This window comes from Pristis pectinata, chromosome 37 (genome assembly GCF_009764475.1).
Source record: "Pristis pectinata isolate sPriPec2 chromosome 37, sPriPec2.1.pri, whole genome shotgun sequence".
In the NCBI taxonomy this organism is placed as follows: Eukaryota; Metazoa; Chordata; class Chondrichthyes; order Rhinopristiformes; family Pristidae; genus Pristis; species Pristis pectinata.
The window spans coordinates 12770607-12792632 of NC_067440.1; the positions used below are offsets into that span (position 1 = coordinate 12770607).

The 22026-nt window shown below is 44.5% G+C and overlaps 1 long non-coding RNA gene across 1 annotated transcript; it reads right to left on the minus strand.

Moving 5' to 3' along the window:
- Positions 1-126: 126 nt before the first annotated feature.
- Positions 127-21950, minus strand: LOC127586561 (uncharacterized). Its single transcript, XR_007958705.1, has 6 exons — positions 21795-21950; positions 13990-14109; positions 3299-3334; positions 1617-1682; positions 1293-1376; positions 127-949 (listed from the first exon to the last, which is right to left on the minus strand). It is a non-coding gene; the product is annotated as an uncharacterized LOC127586561 (long non-coding RNA).
- Between the last annotated feature and the right edge of the window lie 76 nt (positions 21951-22026).

A 22026-nucleotide genomic window follows, 5' to 3' on the forward strand; every position in this document is an offset into this window, starting at 1 on the left:
CTCCTGCCTTTCATGGGCTGTGTTGTGACTTGGGTCCCCTCTGACAAAGCCTGGGTTAGGACCAGGGCTCAATGAAACGACGATCCCAGATAAGCATAAAGCATTTTATTGTGGACCTGTCACAGTTTAGATCTCAACAAAATTGGTAAAAAGCAAGATTGAAATTAAGAAATATATTTTTTAAAAAAAACAGAAATACTCAGCAGGTCAGACAGCAGCCGTACAGGGAGAAACAGGGTTAATTTTTGACCTGGTTCTGATGAAAGGTCATGCAGCTGGAATGGTAACTGTGTCTGTCTCCACAGGCGCTGCCCGACCTGCTGAGCATTTTCAGCATGTGTTTACAGTCCAGATTACCAACAGCTGCAGCTTTGTCGTTTTCTGAAAAACGAATAAAGCAACCACTGGCCAGCCTTGTGCACTGTGGGAGGTAGGTAGTCCTGTTACCTGCCGTGGTTCAGATAAAAGGTGAGCAGCTGCCCAGAGCAATCAGATGGATCCAACACAGCTGGCGGCAGGTGAGAGCGGGCTGATTTAGTGGGAGGTGGCAGGAACTTGGTATTTAATTGTGAGGCAGGGTTTCGACAACTCTTCCTCCACAGATGCTGCTCGTAGCGCTGAGTTCCTTGCTCCCAGCTGTGTTTAACAGTTTCCTTTGCAGACAATCCTTGCTTGTTCTATCAAAAGAGCAGGGAATGATGGATTGAAATAATGATCAAGGAATTGGCCGTGGAGCAAAGGCTGAGGGCGAGGCTGTGCAGGGCGATCACATTCCTTAAGCAAAGAGCATTGGCGTGGGCTTCGGTGAAAGGGCCGGGGGTGGGGGGGCGGGGAGGCGGTGGTTGCAGGAGGCTTGGATCGTCCAATCCTCCTCATTCCTGGCTTGTCCCTCAGCTGAGGACGTCCGGGGAAAAGATGCGGAAACATTGCTTCAGCCGGTGGTACTTTCCTGCCAAAGGGAAGGTTGCAGACGGTCATCACCCAGCTGTGGTCACTGGGTAAAGGTTCCCCCTTTTTAAATCACTGACACTTGTCAGCAAACCCCAGCTCGCTGAGTAGCCCTGAACAGCAGTCAGGGGAGAGGGGAAAGTCAGTCTGACAACTAACAGCAATCCCTTATCCCCCAACTTGCCTCCCTCCCTCTTCCCCACTCTCCCTCACCTCCCCTCCTCTACCTTCCCCTCCCTCCCCTCCTCCTCTCCCTCACCTCCCTCCCCCTCTACCTCCTTCTCCCCTTCCCTCCCCCTCCCCTCCTCCCTCCCCCTCCCCCTCTCCTCTCCCCTCCATCATACCTTTCTTTTTGCAAACACATTTTCTGTTTGATTTGATGGTCTGAGCAGTCTCTCTCTTGCATCTCACCATCCCATTGTGCCGCTCTGGGGAGACAGGACAGTGAGGCTGACATCAATGCTGTGCCCTCAGCTCCCATCCCCATGGAAACGATGGCTGATCTGTCCCCTCATCACCAGCACAAAGCCCTTCTGCACTCCCCCACCCACCTCAGTGATGTCTGCTCCCACTCGTACCCTACCACTGGAAGTGCCTCTCCTCAGTGCAGCTCACACACACCACTCCTCATCCTTTGCAATCAGTGACTGGCCGAGCACAATACTCACTCGTGCAGTGACAGAAAATCTCTCCTTTTCTCAGCTTTCCATTGTAGGGATCCATCAGCGAACTCTCTGCAACAGAGGAAGCAGTAAATGTGCATTTCCCAGTAACCTTTCCCCTCTCTTCGCCCTTCTCCCACTCGCCTTGTCCAGGGGCAATTCTAGTGGCCAATTAACCTATAGGTCCCATGTGTATGATTTGTTGATAAATGAATGTGCAGATTCCACACAGACAGCACCTAAGGTCAGGATTGGTTTGTTGGGGTAGTGTAGCAGCAGCACTAACCGCCATGGTCTGTCAGGTACAAGTGATCCCTTATCTCCTGCATGCTTCTGGAGTATCTACAGCAGCTATCTTAAGGCACTGGAACAATACCACCAAAACCATTCCTGTAAATTCTCCAAATCCATTGGGCAGGTAAGCAAACTGCCATCGTTGGCACTGAGGCCCTGCGTTAGTTTGTCAGCTATGCTGGGCATGCCTGTCACCAGACTCGAAAGCAGACACTGTATTCTGAGCTCTGTCACAGAACAAGATTATCAAACAGACAGAGAAAAAGATTCGAGGATGTGCTCAAGGCTTCCTTGAATTGCAACATCCCCACTGATCACTGGGAATCTCTGGGCCATTCCTGCTCACAGTGGAGGGACAGAGGAGTATGAGAATCTGAAAATAATCTGCAACCAATGAACCCGTCAGATTGCCATAGAAACCCAGCTGGTTCCCTGCTGTGCTCAGTGGAACGAAACCTGGAGACCATCAATATCTGACCAGTCCCACACCAAGGTAACTGACCCAGTTGCAATGTAATAAAACTGTTAGCAGAGGCAAAAAGCAGCGACAGATTGGATGTCACATCTCCAGAAACTAGGAGCAAAGAGGCAAGCTGTTGAACTCCCTGCCCTTGTTCAGATCAGGATCCCTGTTTGCCCACACCTCAAATTTACTCACTGAGCTACAGAGCAGGAGGCCACGAACACATTCCCTCCCAACCTTCAGCCAATTTATAAATGAATTAAACACACAGGCTCTATATGGGGGTGGTCAGAGCTTACTAGCTCTGACCACCACTATCGATCCCGTGGGTCTACATATGGTTCAGAGTACAAACACACTGAATAGGAGAGGTGACATTTCAAGCTTTGGTGCAATGTTCAATGAGGATTTCACAACAGCTCCTCTCACACCACATAACCAACGGCGGAAGATATTCGAATCAAACAGCGACGTGCAGAGGTGACTTCAGGGCAGAGGGCCAAAAATTAGATCATAAGCCAATTTTAAAGGCAATCTACAAAAGAAAGGAAGATGTTTAAGAATTCCAGACACTTTAAGGAATTAGCAGATGAGAATTAAACCACTTCATCTCAAAGGGAATACTATCTACCCTGAGCTCAGAGCGGGGCACACTGTCGTATTCAGGGAGGAGGGTAACTCCTGGCAGGTGGACAATGAGTTTGATAGGTAACCTTGTAGAAAAAAGCTTGTCCTTTTGCCCTGGTTGTTGGTGGAGCCTGAGCAACTCCTTCACCACTCACGTATTACTCTCTGGCTGTGGATACCCTGCTCAAAGGTGGGAGCATGAATTCACAGCCAAGCCTGATCCCATATCACCCCCACATCCACGGCAGTGAGCAGGAGTGGAAGTGATGCAGGACATTACCTCCCTAACCCCAAACCTTCCTACCTGCTGACTGCACCCAGGACGAAGCCAGCAACAGCCCTGCAAGGAGAACAAAAATGAAGACTTGATTCATTGCTGGATATGTTCAACAACTGCCGACAAACTGCAGGTGCTCCAAGCATAGTGGTATATATAAAGGAGTCCACCCTCCATCTGCCAGTCCAGCTCTCCTGTCCATCCCCCTGTCCAACCCCCTGAAACACCACACACACAAGGCAGTCTGTCATGGCATGCGCTGTCACGTTTAGAGAGGGCCAGGTGTTGCTTCATCTGGCCCAGACATCTTTTGGGGCAAGAGGCGCCCAGCATCCCACTGCAAGCCCCGGGAGCTGATTTATTCAAGTAGATAATCTCCAAGATAACACCAACATCGCTGCAGCCTGCAAAAGCATGCTAATCACTGGTGCACACAGTAAATAACTATAAAGCAAGTTTTATATAAGGAAGTCATGTACTATCTAAGGATGCAAAAGGAAAATACCGAGATAAAAGATATTTCCATTTATACTTAAAGTTGTTATTAGTTATGCCACACAGCCCAGAATAACATATTTCCAATGTGCCACTCCTCACCCTGACACCACACTCCTCCCTGTAACGTCACCCTGCTGGACCTCACAGTGATATTACCCTTATACGCCACACTCCTCACAGTAACATCCTGATATAGCCCCTCACAGTAACTTTACCCTGATATACCCCATATACCTCATAGCAATATCACCCTGAGAGACCTCACAGTGATGTTACTCTTCCACACCATATTTTTCACAGCAATATCTACCCAACACTCTTCCTTGTAGCATTAACTTGATAGACCTTACACTCCTCACAGTATCTTTACCCTACTCATACCCTGCAGTGATTTACACTTCTCACAATAACATCACCCTGGCATACATAGAAACTGTTGAAAAACAGTAGGCCATTCGGCCCTCTAGCTGTTCCATCATTCAACATGATCGTGACTGATCATTCAAATTTAATACCTGCTCCAGCTTTCTCCCGATATCCTGTGATCCCTTTAGTCCTTGGAAAAATATGCAACTGCTTCTTGAATATATTTAACAGTTTAGTTTCAACTACTTTCTGTGGGAGAGAATTCCACAGGTTTAGCCTGGGGCGGTGGTGGAGGCAGCTACATTGGTCAAATTCAAGAGATTACTAGATAAGCATATGGAGGAATTTAAAATAGAGGGATAGGGGTTAGGTAGTCTTAGGCAAGGTTTAAAGGTCAGCACAACATTGTGGGCCGAAGGGCCTGTATTGTGGTGTACTGTTCTATGTGCCACTCTCTGGGAGAAGACATTTCCCCTCATCCCACTCTTAAATGGCTTTCCCCTTGTATTGAGCGTGACCCTGGTCCCAGACTTCCCAGCAATAGGGAACAACCTTCCTACATCTAATCTATCCAGTCCTGGGAGAATTGTGCAGGTTTTCATGAGAACCTTTCTCAATCTTCTCAACTTCAATGAATACAGGTCTAATTAACCCAATCTGTTACATCAGTCCTGCCATCCCAGGAATCAGAATGGTAACATTAATCCAATACACTCACACTCCTTACAGTAACATTACACTGTTATGTCCAATATTCCTTGCAGTAAAATCGGTCTGGTACCCTCACACTCCTCACTGTAAAATTCCTCTCAGTATTACACTGTTCTTCCCAACGCAGTCATCAACGTAGCGGAGAAAAAGTGAGGGAGCAGTGCTGGGGTAGGTTTGGAACATGGACTGTTCCATGTAGCCAACAAAAAGGCAGGCACTACTGGGGCCCATGCGAGTGCCCACGGCTACACATTTGGTCTGGAGAAAGTGGGAGGAGCCGAAGGAGAAGTTCTTGAGGGCAAGTCCCAGTTCTGCCAGACGGAGGAGGGTGGTGGTGGAGGGGAACTGGTTGGGTTTGTTATCCAGAAAGAAACGGAGAGTACCGAGGCCTTCCTGATGGGGGATAGAAGAGTACAGGACTAGCGTCCCTGGTGAAAACGAGGCAGTCAGGGCTAGGGAAATGGAAGTTGTTGAAGTGGTGGGAGGGGACTGCACCATGGGGGACGATGGAGTAACAGTTCTTTTGCTTTCACTCACCGAATGACCTTACTCTGATCACACACTTCTCACAGTAACATTACCCTGAATTACCCCAGATTTTTCCCTAACAGTAAACTGGTGTATGCCATACTACTCAAAGTAGAAATTCCCTACGCTCTCACCGTGACATCATTCACATTCTTCCTACATACCTCACAGTAAAATTAACCTGAAAAACCCAGACTCTGCACAGTAACATTACCCTGATAAATCCCACACCCCTTAGCAACAATCCCTGATATACACCATGCTTCTTGCAGTGAAAATCTCATTATACCCTATATACCACTCACAGTACCATTACCCTGATATGCCTCAGAGTCCTACAGTAACATTACACTGATATCTCACAGTACATGTACAATGTAAATTGCCCCTAGAGTGTAAATGAATGGTAGCATCTGGGGAGAGTGGATGGGAATGTAGGGAGAATAAAAAGGGGTTAGTGTGTATGGGTAGTTGATGTTCAGTACACACTCAGTGGGCTGAAGGGCCTGTTCTGTGCTGTACCTCCCTATGTCTATATCTTGGGAGCCACCTCTCAGTAAAAGCAGACTTGATGATGACATTCACCATCGCCTCAGTTCACCATAGCAACCCTGGGTCAGCTGAGGAAGAGATGTTTGAAGATCAAGGCCTCAGACCCAGCACAGAACATGGTTTAATAGGGAGCAGTGACTCCAGCTGTCCTTCGTGCTTCTGAAATTTGGACCATTAACAGCAGGTACCACAGAGAGTGGAGAAACACTGACTGATACCATAAGGTCCTCCAAATACACTGGCAGGACAAACTTAAAAAAGTCAGCGTCTCTCCCAGGACAACACCCCCAAAAATGCATCCCTAATTACACTCAGCTCCACTGGGCAGGCCACGTCATTTGTGTGCCTGATAGAACACTCCTGAAACAGATATTATTCTGAGCTCTGTCACTGTAAGAAATTATCAGGTGAACAGAGGAACAATTCACAAATACAACATCACAGAGGATCCTGGGAATCTCTGGCCTACAATCACTCAAAGTGAAGAAGGAGCATTCAGGTTGGCACTGAAAACCTCAAATCTATGCAATACAGGGCACACAAAAGGCCAGCATAACCAGTGGAAGAAACACACCTCCTCTCAAACTACCCATGGACCCACCATACCAAACACCTTCTGCCCCACTTGTGGCAAAGTCTGTGGATTCCACATTGGTATCAGCCACCAGAATTGGAATGGAATTAGGTCATCCTGCAGCCCGAGGAAGCACTTAAGAAAATTATATAAGTATTGATTAGCTTCAAATACTTGAGATGTTATGAGGTGGTAAAAGCCATTAAGTACACAAGGGTCTTTCTTTCTCAGACTCTGATATATCCTGTGTTCCAGAGGAGTTTGCCCATTTGTCACATTCCATCACATGCTGCATAATCAGGAGTTGTAATATGTTATACTTGATTACATTTTTCCCCATTCAGTGGACAGATAAAGGATGACGTTGTCCTGAGATTAGATGTACAGTACATTCCTTTCTACTGCTGTTGACAGTATTGGAATCTACACTATCAGTGATATGTGATCGTTGAATCACGATGAGATCTGAGCTGAGTCTGCTCCTATTTTTCATGTGTGGCAGAGGCATTCAGAATCAGAATCAGAATTATTATCACTGACATATGATGTGAAACTTGCTGTTTTGATGCAGCGGTACAGTGTAAGACAGAAAAATCCATAGATAACAAAAATAAATAAATAAAGTGCCAAAAAAAAAGGAAGAATGAGGTGGTGTTCATGGATTCATGGACCATTCAGAAATCTGATGGTGGAGGGGAAGAGGTTGTTCCTGAATCGTTGAGTGTGGGTCTTCAGGCTCCTGTACCTCCTCCCCTGTGGCAGTAACAAGAAGAGGGCATATCCTGGATGATGAGGGTCCTGAGGCACCACCTCTTGAAGGTCTCTTTGATGGTGGGGAGGGTTGTGCCCATGATGGAGCTGGCTGAGTCTACAACCCTCTGCAGCCTCTTGCAACCCTATGCATTACAGGCTCCATACCAGGCTGTGATGCAACCAGTCAGAATGCTCTCCACCAAACATAGAACATTACAGCACAGTACAGGCCCTTCGGCCCACGATGTTGTGCTTACATTTTATCCTGCTCTAAGATCTATCTAACCCTTCCCTCCCACATAGCCCCCCATTTCTCTATCATTCATGTGTCTATCTAAGAGTCTCTTAAATGTCCCTAATGTATCTGCCCCACAACCTCTGCTGGCAGTGTGTTCCACGCACCCACCACTCTCTGTGTAAAAAAAACTTACCCCTGACCTCCCCCTTACACCTTCCTCCAATCACCTTAAAATTATGTCCCCTCGTGTTAGCCATTGTCGCCCTGGGAAGAAGTCTCTGACTGTCCACTCGATCTATGTCTCTTATCATCTTGTACACCTCTATCAAGTCACCTCTCATCCTCTTTTCTCATTGGAGAGAAGCCCTAGCTTTGTAAGAGTCTTTGGTGACACACCAAATCTCCTCAACTCCTGATGAAGTAGAGCTGCTGGCGTGTCTTCTTCGTGATTGTATCAATGTGTTGGGCCCAGGACAGATCCTCTGTGATGTTGACGCCCAGGATCTTGAAGTTGCTCACCCTTTCCACCACTGACCCCTCAATGAGGACTGGTGTGTGTTCTCCTGACTTCCCCTTCCTGAAGTCCACAATCAGTTCCTTGGTCTTGCTGACATTGAGTGCGAGGTTGTTGTTGTGACACCACTCAACCAGCTGATCTATCTCACTCCTGTATGCCTCCACATCCCCATCTGAGATTTTACCAACAGTGGTGTCATCAGCGAATTTATAGATGGCGTTTAGATGGAGAGATGGGAGAAATTGAGATTATCTTAACTATAGAAGAGAACACAAGGAGAGATTTACTGTGTTGTGTTTCAATAGAATAAATATGACAAAATTATTTCTCCTGGTAGAGGACACAGATTCAAGGCAATTGACAAAAGGGCTGTAGGAGAGATATGAAGCTTTTTTGTAAGGCAGTGAGTAGTCATAGAGTCATACAGCACAGAAACAGGCCCTTCACTTCACCATATCCATGACTACCATCAAGTACCCAGCTGTACTAGTCCCATTTGCCAGCCCTTGGTCTGATTAGTTGTGAATTGGATTTTAATACAGCAAGTCGTGATCTGCAGTGGAACCTGCAGTCAATGGGAAGTTTCAAAGGAAATTGAACAAATATAATTGATAAGGAAAAAAATTTCAAAAGCAAGAGGGTGGAGTTGGTAGGAATGATTGGAGACCTTTTTCAGGCACAATGCGCTGAATGGCCACCTATGCTGTAATGTTTGATAATTTTAAATCAAGCATTGCTATAGGATGCACTTGATTCAGGATTCACCTAACGGTGCACATCCACAAAAAGTGTCCCGTTCAATCTAATCTTCCTATTTTTTTAATTAACATAACGTTTGACTAATGTACTTCACCACAAAAGCAAAATACTGAAAATGGCAGAAATCTGAAATAGAACATGTCGAAAATACTCACCAGCACAGCACCTGAGAGAGAGAAATGGTTAATGCTTCAAGTCAACCTTTCATCAAAATCGAGCAATCCTCATTATCAAAGTACACGTCATCACAGTACCCTCATGAATTGAGTGTATGTCGAATATTCTAATGTCACATAGCGGGGGAGGCATTAACCCAACACCAAATTAACCGCTTGTTCATTAACCCAGAATCTCTATTAACTGGGTGTATAGTAATCCAATATCTCTATTATCGTGATTTCCATGATTAAGCCATGTAAACCAGTAACTTCCAAATCTGCTAATTCCCATATGAAAACCATAGGACAAAGGTCTGAGGTGAAGGTTACGAGGAGATGTGATGAAAAACATTTTCACACAGTGTTGATGATCTTCGACTCCCTAGAAGGGTGTGGAAACCCTTAAAAAGGGAATTGGGAAGGCTCTTGAAGGAAAATAATTTTCAGGACAGTGGAGAAAGAGGATGGGAAGAGACTGAATAGATTGGGCCTCTGCTAGTTCTCTGTAGAGCAATGGGCTGAATGGCCACCTTTTGTGCTGTAGATTAGCTACTATCAGTTGGTAAATTGGTTTATTATCGTTACAAGTACCGAGGTACAGTGAAAAACGTTGTTCTGCATGCCATCTGTACAGATCATTTCATCACATCAGTGCCATGAGGTATTACATGGGAAACAATAACAGGGTGCAGAGTAAAGTGTCACAGTTACAGAGAGAGTGCAGTGCAGGCAGACAATAAGGTGCAAGGCCATATTGAGGTAGATTGTGAGGTCAAGTGTCCACCTTATCGTACTAGGGAACTGTTCAATAGTCTTATAACAGTGCAACAGAAGCTGTCCTTGAGCCTGGTGGTACATGCTTTCAGGCTTTTGTATCTTCTGCCCGATGGGAGGGGGAAGAAGAGAGAATGTCCGGGGTGGGTGAGGTCTTTGATTATGTTGGCTGCTTTACTGAGGCAGTGAGGTATAGACAGAGTCCACAGAGGGGAGGCTGGTTTTCGTGATGTGCTGAGCTGTGTTCACAACTCTTTGCAGTTTCTTGCGGTCTCGGGCAGAGCAGTTGCCACACCAAGCCAGGATACATCTGGATAGGATGCTTTCTATGGTGCATTTATAAAGGTTGTTGATGGTCAGGTCATAGCTGGCTTAATGCCACTGTCTCAGAGGGTGCAATAGGAGGGCTGTGGCAGGAGATGGGCAGAGCTTCGTGCTCTAGATCATTATTGAGTGATATTGCCCACCGCCACAACAGATCTGCAGCAGATGCAATCTCACTGGCACTCCACTCTGCTTTGGACCACCTAGACAACAGCAAGACATACCTCAGGCTACTGTTTATCGATTACAGCTCTGTGTTCAACACCATCATTCCCTCAGTATTAATAACCAAGCTTCAAAGCCTGGGCCTCTGTATCTCCCTCTGCAACTGGATCCTCAACTTCCTTATCGGGAGACCACAGTCAGTGTGGATCGGTAATAACATCTCCTCCTCACTGACTATCAGTACAGGCGAACCTCAAGGATGCGTGCTTAGCCCATTGCTCTACTCTCTAATGACTGTAGCTAAGCACAGCTCAAACGCCATCTATAAATTTGCCGATGATACCATTGTTGTTGGTAGAATCTCAGATAGCGACGAGGAGGCGTACAGGACTGAGATAGATCGGTTGGTTGAGTGGTGTTGCAACAACAACCTCATACTCGTGGCAGCAAGATCAAGGAACTGATTGTGGACTTTAGGAAGGAGAAGTCGGGAGAACACACACCAGTCCTCATTGATATCTTTATTTTGTGTAGAGTGTTCTGGGGGAAACCTGCAAATGTCACCACTCTTCTGGCGCCAACATAGTATGCCCACAACTTCCTAATCCGTATGTCTTTGGAATGTGGGAGGAAACCGGAGCATCCGGAGGAAGCCCACGCAGACATGGGGAGAACATACAAACTCCTTACAGAGAGCAGTCGGAATTGAACCCGGGTCGCTGACGCTGTAATCGCGTTACGCTAACCACTACACTACCATGCCTGCCCAGGTCAGTGGTGGAAATGGTGAGAAGCTTCAAGCCCCTAGGCATCAACATCTGAGAGGATCTATCCTGGGCCCAACACAGTGATGCAATCATGAAGAAGGCACGCCAGTGACTCTGCTTTGTTAGGAGTTTGAGGCAATTTGGTATGTCACCAAAGACTCTTACAAATTTCTATAAATGTATACGGGAGAACATTCTGACTGCTTGCATCACAGCCTGGTATGGAGCCTCCAACGCACAGGATTGCAAGAGGCTGCAGAGGGCTGTAGACTCAGCCAGCTCCATCACAGACACAACTCTTTCCACCATCGAGGACTTCTTTAGGAGGCAGGCCCTCAAGAAGGCAGCATCCATCACTAAGGACCCTCCCCATCTGGGACAGACCCTCTTCTCGTTACTACCATCAGGGAGGAGGTACAGGAGCCTGAAGACCCACACTCAACGATTCAAAAACAGCTTCTTCCCTTCTGCCATCAGATTCCTGAACAGTCCATGAACTCTACCTCGTTTTTTTTGCACTATTTATTTATTTTTATCTATAGATTTTTCTGTCTTTGCACTGTACCACTGCATCAAAACAACAAATTTCATGTCATATCTCAGTGAGAATAAATCTGATTATGATTGTAACTGAAGTACCTCAACCATGGTACATTTACCCTCTGCACCCTCGCCATGGTGTGATGCCGTGAATTGGATATACCAGCTCAGGTCTAAAGAAATGTTTTTTTCAAAGGGTTAAGGTGCATTCCTTGCTTTGTATTCATTGCCACAATTGATAAAGCCAAAGATATTGTAAGCTTTCTTTTGACAGACTTATTTACTTGTTCCACTGCCTTCAAAGATTTGTAAATGCAAACCTCCAGGTCTCTCTGTTCTTACAGTCATTTTACTTGTACAACCTTTTTATGAAAATAACTTCTTACTTTTCAATTAAATTTTAATCTGAGCGATAGACACAAAGTCATTCAGCATGGAAACAGGCCCTTTAGCCCACTGAGTCCATACCGTTCCATCAACCACCCATTTACACCAATCCTATGTTAATCCCACTCCATTCTCCTCACATTTCCAGCTGTTCCTCCAGATTCTACCACTCACCTACACTAATTTACAGCAACCATTTAAACTACCAACCTCTCATACCTTTGGGATGTGAGAGGAAACTAGAGCACCGGGGAAACCCACACAGTGACAGGGAGAACATGCAAATTCTATACATACAGCGCCCAATGTCAGGATTGCCACCTGCTTCTTGTCTTGCTCTATCAAGCTTGAGAATTGGCTCTCACATTCCATACATCAAGGGCAGCAAGAGTCTAGAAATGTGTCTACTGTGATGCTGAAGGGTAAATGGGCTTTTGGGACAGACTATTTTTGTTTGGTAAGTAAATTATGGCTTTGAACAGTGTAGATCAGCCTTGATCTAATGGAACAGGGCAGGCCCAAGGGGCTGCTCGCAAACCTTATTGTCAGCAAAGGATCAATGACCCCGAGTGAATCAGGAAACCGTGGGCTCAAGTCCCACTCCAGACAATGGAATGCGTAATCTTGGTTGAAGCTCCTAGGTACAGTCGGAGGTGTCAGATTAAACCAGGCTAACATAAAAGATCCCATATTATTTTGGAGGTGAGCAAGGGGATCTCCCCAGTGTCCTGGGACCAGTACTGATCCCTCAACCTGAACCTAAAGACACATAATCTGCTTGTTATCATTTAGCGGTTTGTGGGCACAAACCATCACCTATGATGGTCATGATATGACAGAAATACGACATTGGCTGTAAGTGCTTTGGGACATGCTCAGATGGTGAAAGGCTCTATAAAGGCAAATCTTTTCTATATCATTCCTAGTGGTGGGGTAGCTTCACTCTAACACTTGCTGCCCGCAGTACCATGTCTATGTTTTGATCTGTGAGCACTCTGTGTCTGCTCTTGACTTTCGCTGACTTGGTTGACTGGTATGTGGGAGGAGGGTTCCCTCTGGTGTTGCACTATGACAAAGGCAGCTCTGTGCTCCTGCTATTTCTGTGTTTCACATATGAGAGTCTGCAGCCTCTCTTACACAATTTGAAGGGGATGCTGCACTCCCATAGCCCGTGATCTTTGGCTGCACAATGAAGAGGGAGTAGCAGACAGAGTGACGAACCTCCACATGGGATTGCTCCTGCATGCCTATCGATCTTCCACAGGAACATTTATACCTATGTGTCCCAGGAGAGGAAATACAGTGTCCAACGGCATTTCTTCTGTGGTTTACAGGCACTAGAAGGACTGGAGTACATTGTGAAACACTAGAACAATATTTTGGTTTGATTTATTTTCAATGAAATGTGATTTATACATCAACACAGAGATGGAACTGGTTCACAAACAATCAAGGTGGCTCTATAAAGAACATTAAAAAGAAATTAACTTTTCAAGACTTAACACAAGTGCTAAACTTCGAGTGAACTACAAAGATCCCAGGACACAGTTCAACAAAAGCCATAAGTTATCACAATATCCTGGTCAATCCTTTCTAAACATTCATCCTGTTGCTATTTGGGGGACATTGCCGAGCACAAAATGGCTGCACAGCAATCTAATTCTGCAATTTATGTTGTGTGGAATCTCAAAGCATGTTTGGTGCAGGTAAAAATATTCACATAGACACAACCAAAACAACAACGGAAAATGCTGGGAGCACTCAGCAGTTTGGGCAACATCAGTGGAGAGAGAAATCCTTTCAAGTTGAGGACCCTTCATCGACCATAAACATAGACCTGTTTCTTTCCACATTGCAACCCATATACAGGATACTTTCAGCCATCAGCATCAATGAGAATGTGGGGGTACCGGTTGAATGAAAAACACTAAATAAAATTACTGTACGTCACACACTGTATTCTGTGCATAAACCTTTAAATAAATTGGCAAACCATATGTCATATCCCTACCCTTTTAAGTAACAATATTTTACATTGTAATTATATATTTCAAAGCTAAACAGTATTAAGGTAAAATACAGGAAAAATAAATCAGACTGTACTCACCCTCACATGAAGTGCCAAATCTTCAGAGGACGTTCCTGCTAATCAGCCTCCAACTGCACTGCCCTTATGTATAAACGCCAATAAACTAAGATGCCTTTTCACACCTATTTTGCAATATACCTAAAATAAAATTCATTGTTTAAACTTATTTTCAGAAGAAGAAATTGCTTAATATTCTTAGAAATTTTTGCAAATTGCATGAGAATTCCAGATGCATAAATACTGAATAAATGAGAGCTTACTGTACAAGGTTTGCCTCTACTAATATACCATCTACAGTACCCAATTTCTATCTTCTTGCAATCTCCAAATGGCCCACAAAAATAACACTGTGCAGTGTAAAGCTGGACAGAGGGAGAGTCGATCTTACCTGGGGCTGTCCACTTTGTACTGAAATAAAGTCTTCCTGTCTGTTGCACTCAGAGAAATTTGCTTGCCCAGGTAGAGTCATATAGCATGGAAACAAGCCCTTTGGCTCAACTTGTCCATGCTAACCAAGGTACCTACCTGAGCTAGTCCCACTTGGATGTGTTTGGGCCATATCCCTCTAAACATTTTCTATCCTGTCTAGATGTCTTTCAAATGTTGTAATTGTACCCACCTCTACCAATTCCTCTGGCAGCTCGTTCCATATATCCACCACCCTGTGTGTGGAAAAACCTCTCTGTTCCCTTTTAAATCTTTCCCCTCCTGCCTTAACACATGTGCCCTGTAGTTGTAGACTCCCTTACCCTGGGTAAAAGACTGTGACCATCCACCTTATCTATGACCCTCATAATTTTATAAACCCCCATAATGTCACCCCTCAATCTCCCACACTACAAGTAAAACAGCCCCAGCATATCCAGTCTCTCCTTATAACTCAAGCCCTCCAGTCCTACCAACATTCTTGGGAATCCTTTCTGCACTCTTTCCAGCTTAATGACATTTTTTCTATAGCTGGGCAACTAGAACTGCATATAATACTCCAAGTGCAGTGTTACCAATATCTCACACAGTTGTAACATGACATCCCAACTCTTGTACTTGATGCCGTGACCAATGAAGGCAGACGTGCCAAACGCCTTCTTCACCACCCTGTCTAACATCAACCTCTTACTTCTCAAGGATGAAATGTTTCATTCAAAGGAGTTTCCTGCTGCTTCCTGATGAAAATCTGCCATCTCCAACTTGCCTGCTCATGAATAACTGAGGAAAACATGACCCATGTGCTGGAAATAATATCACATATTATCAGGCCAAGTTTGGCCCTGATTTAATCAGTTTGGCAATGAGATTTCCCATTCGTTGTCACCACTCTGAATGTTCTCAGAGATCTTTTGGTTCAGATATCCAATGTCTGCAGGATTTTGCAGTCTGTATAACCTTAGATTAGACTGCCAATGACAGCTCACTGGGTGGTCTTAGGCATCCCTTCTGTGCAAAGTGACTTCCATCAGGAAGCAATGCACATCTAAGGTTACAAGTAGTATAAAGTTGGGATACCTCAGTAGTCCTGATTTGGACCAAACCATAACAGAACACTTAAGCAAGATCCAAATTCTGGAAGCAGGACACTTACATAATCCCAAAGACAATTGCTGTTGCAAAGCATACCAAATGCTGGAGGAACTCAGCAGGTCAGGCAGCAGCATCTATGGAGGGAAATAAACGGTCAGTGTTTCAGGTTGAGACCTTTCATCAGGACTCATGAAGGGTCTTGACCTGAATCGTTGACTGTTTATTTCCCTCCATAGATGCTGCCTGACCTGATGAGTCCCTCCAGCATTTTGTGTGTGTTGTTCCAGCATCTGCAGTCTGTGTTTCTCTCTCTGCAGTTTTTTTCACTCTTCTCTTTATCAATTCTGTTAACTCTTTTCAATTTTTTTGACTCTTCATTATTTTAAATACCTGTCAGATCGCCTTGCAACCTGCTCCTTTCCAAGGAAGGCAACGCCAACCTTATCCACTTTACTAACTTTATCCAGTTTATCCACCTAACTAAAGTCCCTTGTCCCTGGAATTATTCCAGTAAATCTCTTCTGAACCCTCTTTACATGTTTTCTAAGATGTGGCAACCAGAACAACAAATAGTCATTGCAAACTTTCACACATTACGGCAAACAAGCAATAATCATCATAATTCAGATCAACATCACAGAAAAGTTAAAATATGACTTAATACATTTAGAATTTAATTGATGCACTACCTTTTCAATAACTTAATGGGTTGGGATATTTTCCCCCTTTTAACTGCTGTAACTACCGTGAATCTTATTGGTAGTTTCATTCCCATTAAAAACATGTTGTATTTCACTAATAAAACATTTGTGCTGTTTACAACTATTGGTAAATTATAAGGCTGTCTTCGGTCCAGTCCAGTCAACCCTCCACCAGGCACTGCCAGTATTTTGTTTTGAGGTACTTGAGGTGTTTTTCCTGTTGTTAATTGAAGTAGTCTCAAACACAAAAATCAGAATGCATTGGCACACCTTTTAATTTTTTGAAGCGTTAAAAGTGAGCGTTTTTAAGGTCAATCCTGGTTCAATATCCCAATGGTTCATTAATTAGTTTAAACTTTCCAGCTTTATAGGCAAAAAAATCAATCCGAATTTAAAATTAGCAGAATTCAGACCTGCCTGATTCACCTTCTGTTACTCCATAAAAGAGAAAATGTTTACCTAGGCACCACATCCCATATTACTTATCCCATATTAGGAGGTTAAGGAGGTTCAACTTGTCACTGAACATTCTAACAAACTTCTATGGATGTAGTATTGAAAGTATCCTGACTGGTTGCATCACGGTCTGGTACAGCAATTCAAATGTGCAGGAATGTAAGAAGTTCCAGAGAGTAGTGGACTCTGCCCAATACATCACGGGCACATCCCTCCCCACCATCAGTAGTATCTACAGGAGGCGCTACCTCAAGATGGCAACATCCATCATCAAAGATCCCCACCATCCAGGCCGTGCCATCTTCTCGCAGCTCCCATCGGGCAGGAGGTACAGAAGCCTGAAGTCCCACACCACCAGGTTCAGGAACAGCTACTTCCCTTCTTGAGCCAACCGGCAAAACCCTAATCACTACAGTTCAGCAACATTTTGTCCACTTTGATCATTTTGTACTAAATGGACTTTTTGTTCTAATTGTGCTTTTTTTCTTGTAAAAATTGTATATAATTTATGTTTTTCTTGTGAATGCTGCTTATATGAAGCTATGTGGGTGTGATGCTGCTGCAAGGTTTTCGTTGCACATGTGCACATATGGACTTGTGCAGATGATAATATACTCGACTTTGACTTGTCTCAGTGGGTCACACTGTACATCATCTGAGTTGCAGTGCTTGCCCACCAGATCTTAATTTGTGTTGTGTGGGCTCAAAGTTCCATGTAATACCCTGTTACCTTAATTGTCCAGCAGCATTCTAAACTCACTACATGGGGTAGAGTGAATTAGATTTAGGGAGCAGAGATGGGGTAAAGCAGGAGAAAGAAAATAACGTGAGGTAGTCAGTGCAGAAGGCGGGAGAGGTTAAATCACGCAGACACCCAACAGAACTTCTCACTTCCTTTATGTATGGAGGGATCTTGGGGTGCAAGTCCCTGAAGGTGGCAACACAAGCAGATACTGGCCAAGGTGTACGATATGTTTGACTTCGTCGATCGGGGCTTGAGTATAAAAGTCAGGAAGTCGCATTGCAGCTGCATACAACTTTGGTTAGGCCATATTCAGAGTACTGAGTGCAGTTCTGGTCACCACATTACAGGAGGATGTGCAGAGGAAGTTCACCAGGATGCTACCTGGATTAGAGCCCATTAGCTATAAGGAGAGGTTGGACAAACTTGGATTGTTTTCTCTGGAGTGGCAGAGGCTGAGGGGAAACCTGACAGAAGTATATAAAATTATGAAAGGCATAGACAGGGTAGATACTATTTTTCTCCAGGGTGGAAATGTCAAATACCAGAGGGCACAGCTCTAAAGTGAGAAGGGGAAAGTTTAAAGAGATTTAGGGCTTTTTTTTTTACACACAGGAAGTGGTAGGTGCCTGGAACACACTGCCAGGGGAAGTGGTGGAAGCAGATATGATAGCTATTGTTAAGAGGCATTTAGACAGACACATGAATAGGTAGGGAATGGACGGATCTAGACCACATGCAGGCAGATATGTAGTTTAAATTGCATCATGGTTGGCATATAGACTGTGGGCCGAAGGGCCTGTTCCAGTGCTGTATTGTTCTACGTTTAACATGGACCATGTGAAAGTGAAGAGAATCCATTATCCAAACAGTTAGGCACCTGTCCGTGGTAACATGAAACTGATTTTTTTCCCCCTGTTTCTGTCATGGTACAAAATGAGAGAGAAAAACACAACTACTGAGAAAAGCTATATTTAAAAAGGAAAATGACAGGCTTTGGGTGAGAAATCTGATGGAGTGAAATTCCTGCACGGGCCATTACTAACATCCACAAGTCCATTTCTCAGGCTGTCCCTTGGTTAAGGACAACTCTCTTTCACTGCAGTTATGTGGGTTCTGAAGTGGCTGATGAGTCCAACGCAGGATTCATAAACTCTGCCACAGGTAGGGCAGGTGCTGCTTGACTAGAAAGGGTGGGTTTTTGGGATAAAAGCATCTGTGGAGTGAGAAATGGTTATTGACCTGAAACATTAAATGTTTTTTTCCCTCTTCAAAGCTTCTGCCTGACTTGCTGAGTATTTCTGGCATTTTATGTGCCAGTTCAGATTTCCAAAACTTACATTTCTTATTCTTTTCAAGTCACTTGCAGTGTTATGCAATTGTTCTACTATTGCACTGGCCTTCACATACTCCCTTTGTAAAGACTCAAGGTGCTCAGTGCCTTCTTGGTTGCTTCTCCATTTGGAGAAATCATGGCCTAGAGATTCCCACAGGTCAGTGAGAACGTTACAATTTTTTCAATGAAACTTTGAGAGAGCTTGAAGCATTTTCTCTGTCATCCTGGAAATCTCTTGCCATGATGGACCTTAGAACCTTACTGCTGTGGATGTTGGCCTGGGAGGAGACTGACATTGGTTTGCCTATCCTGCCGATGGATTTGGAGAATTTTGTACAGACAGTGCTGTGATACTTCAAGATATCAAATCTAGATTATCTATTTCTCCTACACATAGAGAAGGGTGAAGACGATGCTGCCCAAGAGATGATGGGTTTGGTGTTGGATCTGAGATTGGTATTTTAGCATGTTCTTTTCCTTACTCAGCTGAACACTCTGCTAGCAGACTGGAAGCAGCAGTAAATTTTATTATCAATGTCTATATTTAACTAGAGGTAGCTGTCAAAATATGGATAGTGATCCACTTTTTCCAGGTTCTCTTTGTGGATCTTGTTTGTTAGGCGACAGTATTATGCTGTGGTGGGCAAGATGTTAAGAGGATCTCTCACTTGTGGTGTTTAGGGCAAGGCCCATGTCATGTGATTCAACAATGACTTGGAGCTCAGCCTTGAAGTCTGCAGCTATGCAAGTATTGTTGGAATATTTTAACTCAGTGATTAAGGTTGGAGTGGAGATGACAAAGGTTGAACAGTTTCCCCTTCATCCTGTAGATTAATTCACTCTACTGGGGAGATTCTTGGAAGCGAGATGCAATACTGGAGTGAGAAAGATTAGAGGATTGGTGAGATTAGAACTGAAGAAACAGAAGTAGGAGCATATCATTCGGCTCCTCACTCTTACTTCATCATTCAAGTGCTTTTCTAAATACTTCTTAAATGTTATGAACGTACCTGCCTCCACCAGCTTGGCAGCTCATTCCAGTTTCCAGCCATTCTACATGTAAAAAAATACTTGCCCCTCAGATCCCTTCCAGACCTCCTAATCTCTCACCTTACACCTACAACCTCTTGCTCTAGACACCTCCAGCATGGGAAGAAGATCCTTACTATCTACCATATCTATCCCCCCCATAATTTTGTGCACCTCTATCAGGTCATGCCTCAGCTTCCTCTGCTTCAAGGAAAACAAATATAGGCAACCCTCGCATTAAGGTACGGTCCATTTTCTAGGTATGCAACCCCTCATCCATGCCCGCGATGTGGGTGTTACCTGCAGCTAGGTCTCCAATCCCTGCTGCACCTGACTAGTCACACCTTCCCAACATGAAAATGACTCATTTATCACACTGTTTCCTGTCCATGAACAAATACCAATCCTTAAGGTCCTTTTGACCTCAGAGGTATAAAATCATGAGGCACATAGATAGAGTGAACGCACACAATTCTTCCCCAGAGAAAGGGAATCAAAAATTAGACTGCATAGGTTTGAGGTGAGAGAGGAAAGATTTACAAGGGACCTGAGGGGCAACTTCTTCATGCAGAAGGTGGTGCATATATGGAACGAGTTGCCAGAGGAAGGGGGTGAGGCTGGTACAATAACATTTACAACATATTAAGATAGGTAGATGGATAGGAAAGGCTCAGAGGGATAGATGGGCATGGGTAAATTGGTCCAAAGGGCCTGTGCCCTTGCTGCATTACTCTGTGACTCTAAATCCACACCAGTGTATTACCCCCAATCCCTTATTCTCTAACCTTGTTTAATTGCCTACACTATGAATGGGACTTTAGTGGACTTGATGGTTACGATCATGGCTTCCATGTCATCATCCAGTAGATGCAGAAAGGCAAGTAGTTGAACATAGCCAAACTTGAGGTATCCTCTCAGTCGAAGGATTTTGTGCAGTTGACCGAAGCCATTTACAGTGATTGATGCTGCTCTCTATATTTTCTGGATTTGTCATACAATGAAGCTCGTGTAGCAGAGGCTGAAAATTAACATCTATCACAGATTTTACCTTTGTCTGATCTGTCCTCCTGTCACCTTCTCTACAACTGAAAACTAACATTTTTAATCTCTTTCCCAGTTCTAACAAAGGGTCTTTTGACATTAGTCCTTTCATCTAAAAAAAAAGATGGCTGGGCAAAAAGAAATCACATTAGATCCAGCAACAGCCAATAACCATCCATTTGTAAGTTAATGAAAATCAAAAAAACTAGATGCAGGAAATGTGAAACAAAACCAGAAAACACTGGAAACACCCAGCAGGTCAGACAACATCCATGGAAAGAGAAACAGTTAATGTTTCAGGTGCCAGTTCTGATGAAGGGACCCAGATCTGGTCTGTTTTTGTTTGATGTCTGTGGGTTCTTCAGTAGAACCAGAACATCCAAGGTCCAACACTCAAGGTCGTACCCCACCAGAAATGAAGAAAAAAGAGACAATCCTTGTGTGTTGGAACTGGAAGGTGCCCTCAACTGAAAATATGAGCACAAGGAGGCCATTCAGCCCCTCAAACCTGCCCATCAGTCAAGATGATCCACCTCAATTCCTCCGCAGATTCCCACAGCTCTCAGGAGACCCGAGACTGCGGATACTAGAGCAACAAACAATCTGCTGGAGGAACTCAGTGAGTTGAGCAGCATCTAGGGGTGGGGGGGGGGGTGTGGCAAAGGAGGAATTGTCAACTTTTTAAGTCAAAACCCGAATCAGGACTCTCTCAATTCCCCTTATATTTCAAAAACAAATATACCACTACTTTAAATACTTCCAATGAGCTGGCCTCCATAACTCTGGGGCAGAGAATTCCAGAGGTTCACCACAGAGTACTCAGTTATAAATGACCATCTTTCACGTGAGTGGCCTTTGCCAATCTTTACAACTATCTTTCTACCACCATGGCAAAGTTACCCCAGCCTCACCATCTACCAACCGGGCTTCTGGTGCCAACTTAAGCCCTACTTGAGTTCGAGACCACGATGGGACCAATCCATAATCTCGTCTCCCTCACCTGGGAAGACAGGGATCTCGTTCATTTCCGGAAATTACAGAGGGATCTCTCTGCCCTTTGCCAACTGATAGTAATAGTCCACCTCAAACGACTCTCCACTGAAACAGAAGAGTTCCCATCGAGTACTGGATCCCATCCATCTCCATTACCAAGATGGCGACCGCTTGCCTTCTCTTCCCACGCGTCCCGCCTTCCCTCAGAACGTCAGGCGGGGAAACGCTGACGTAATCGC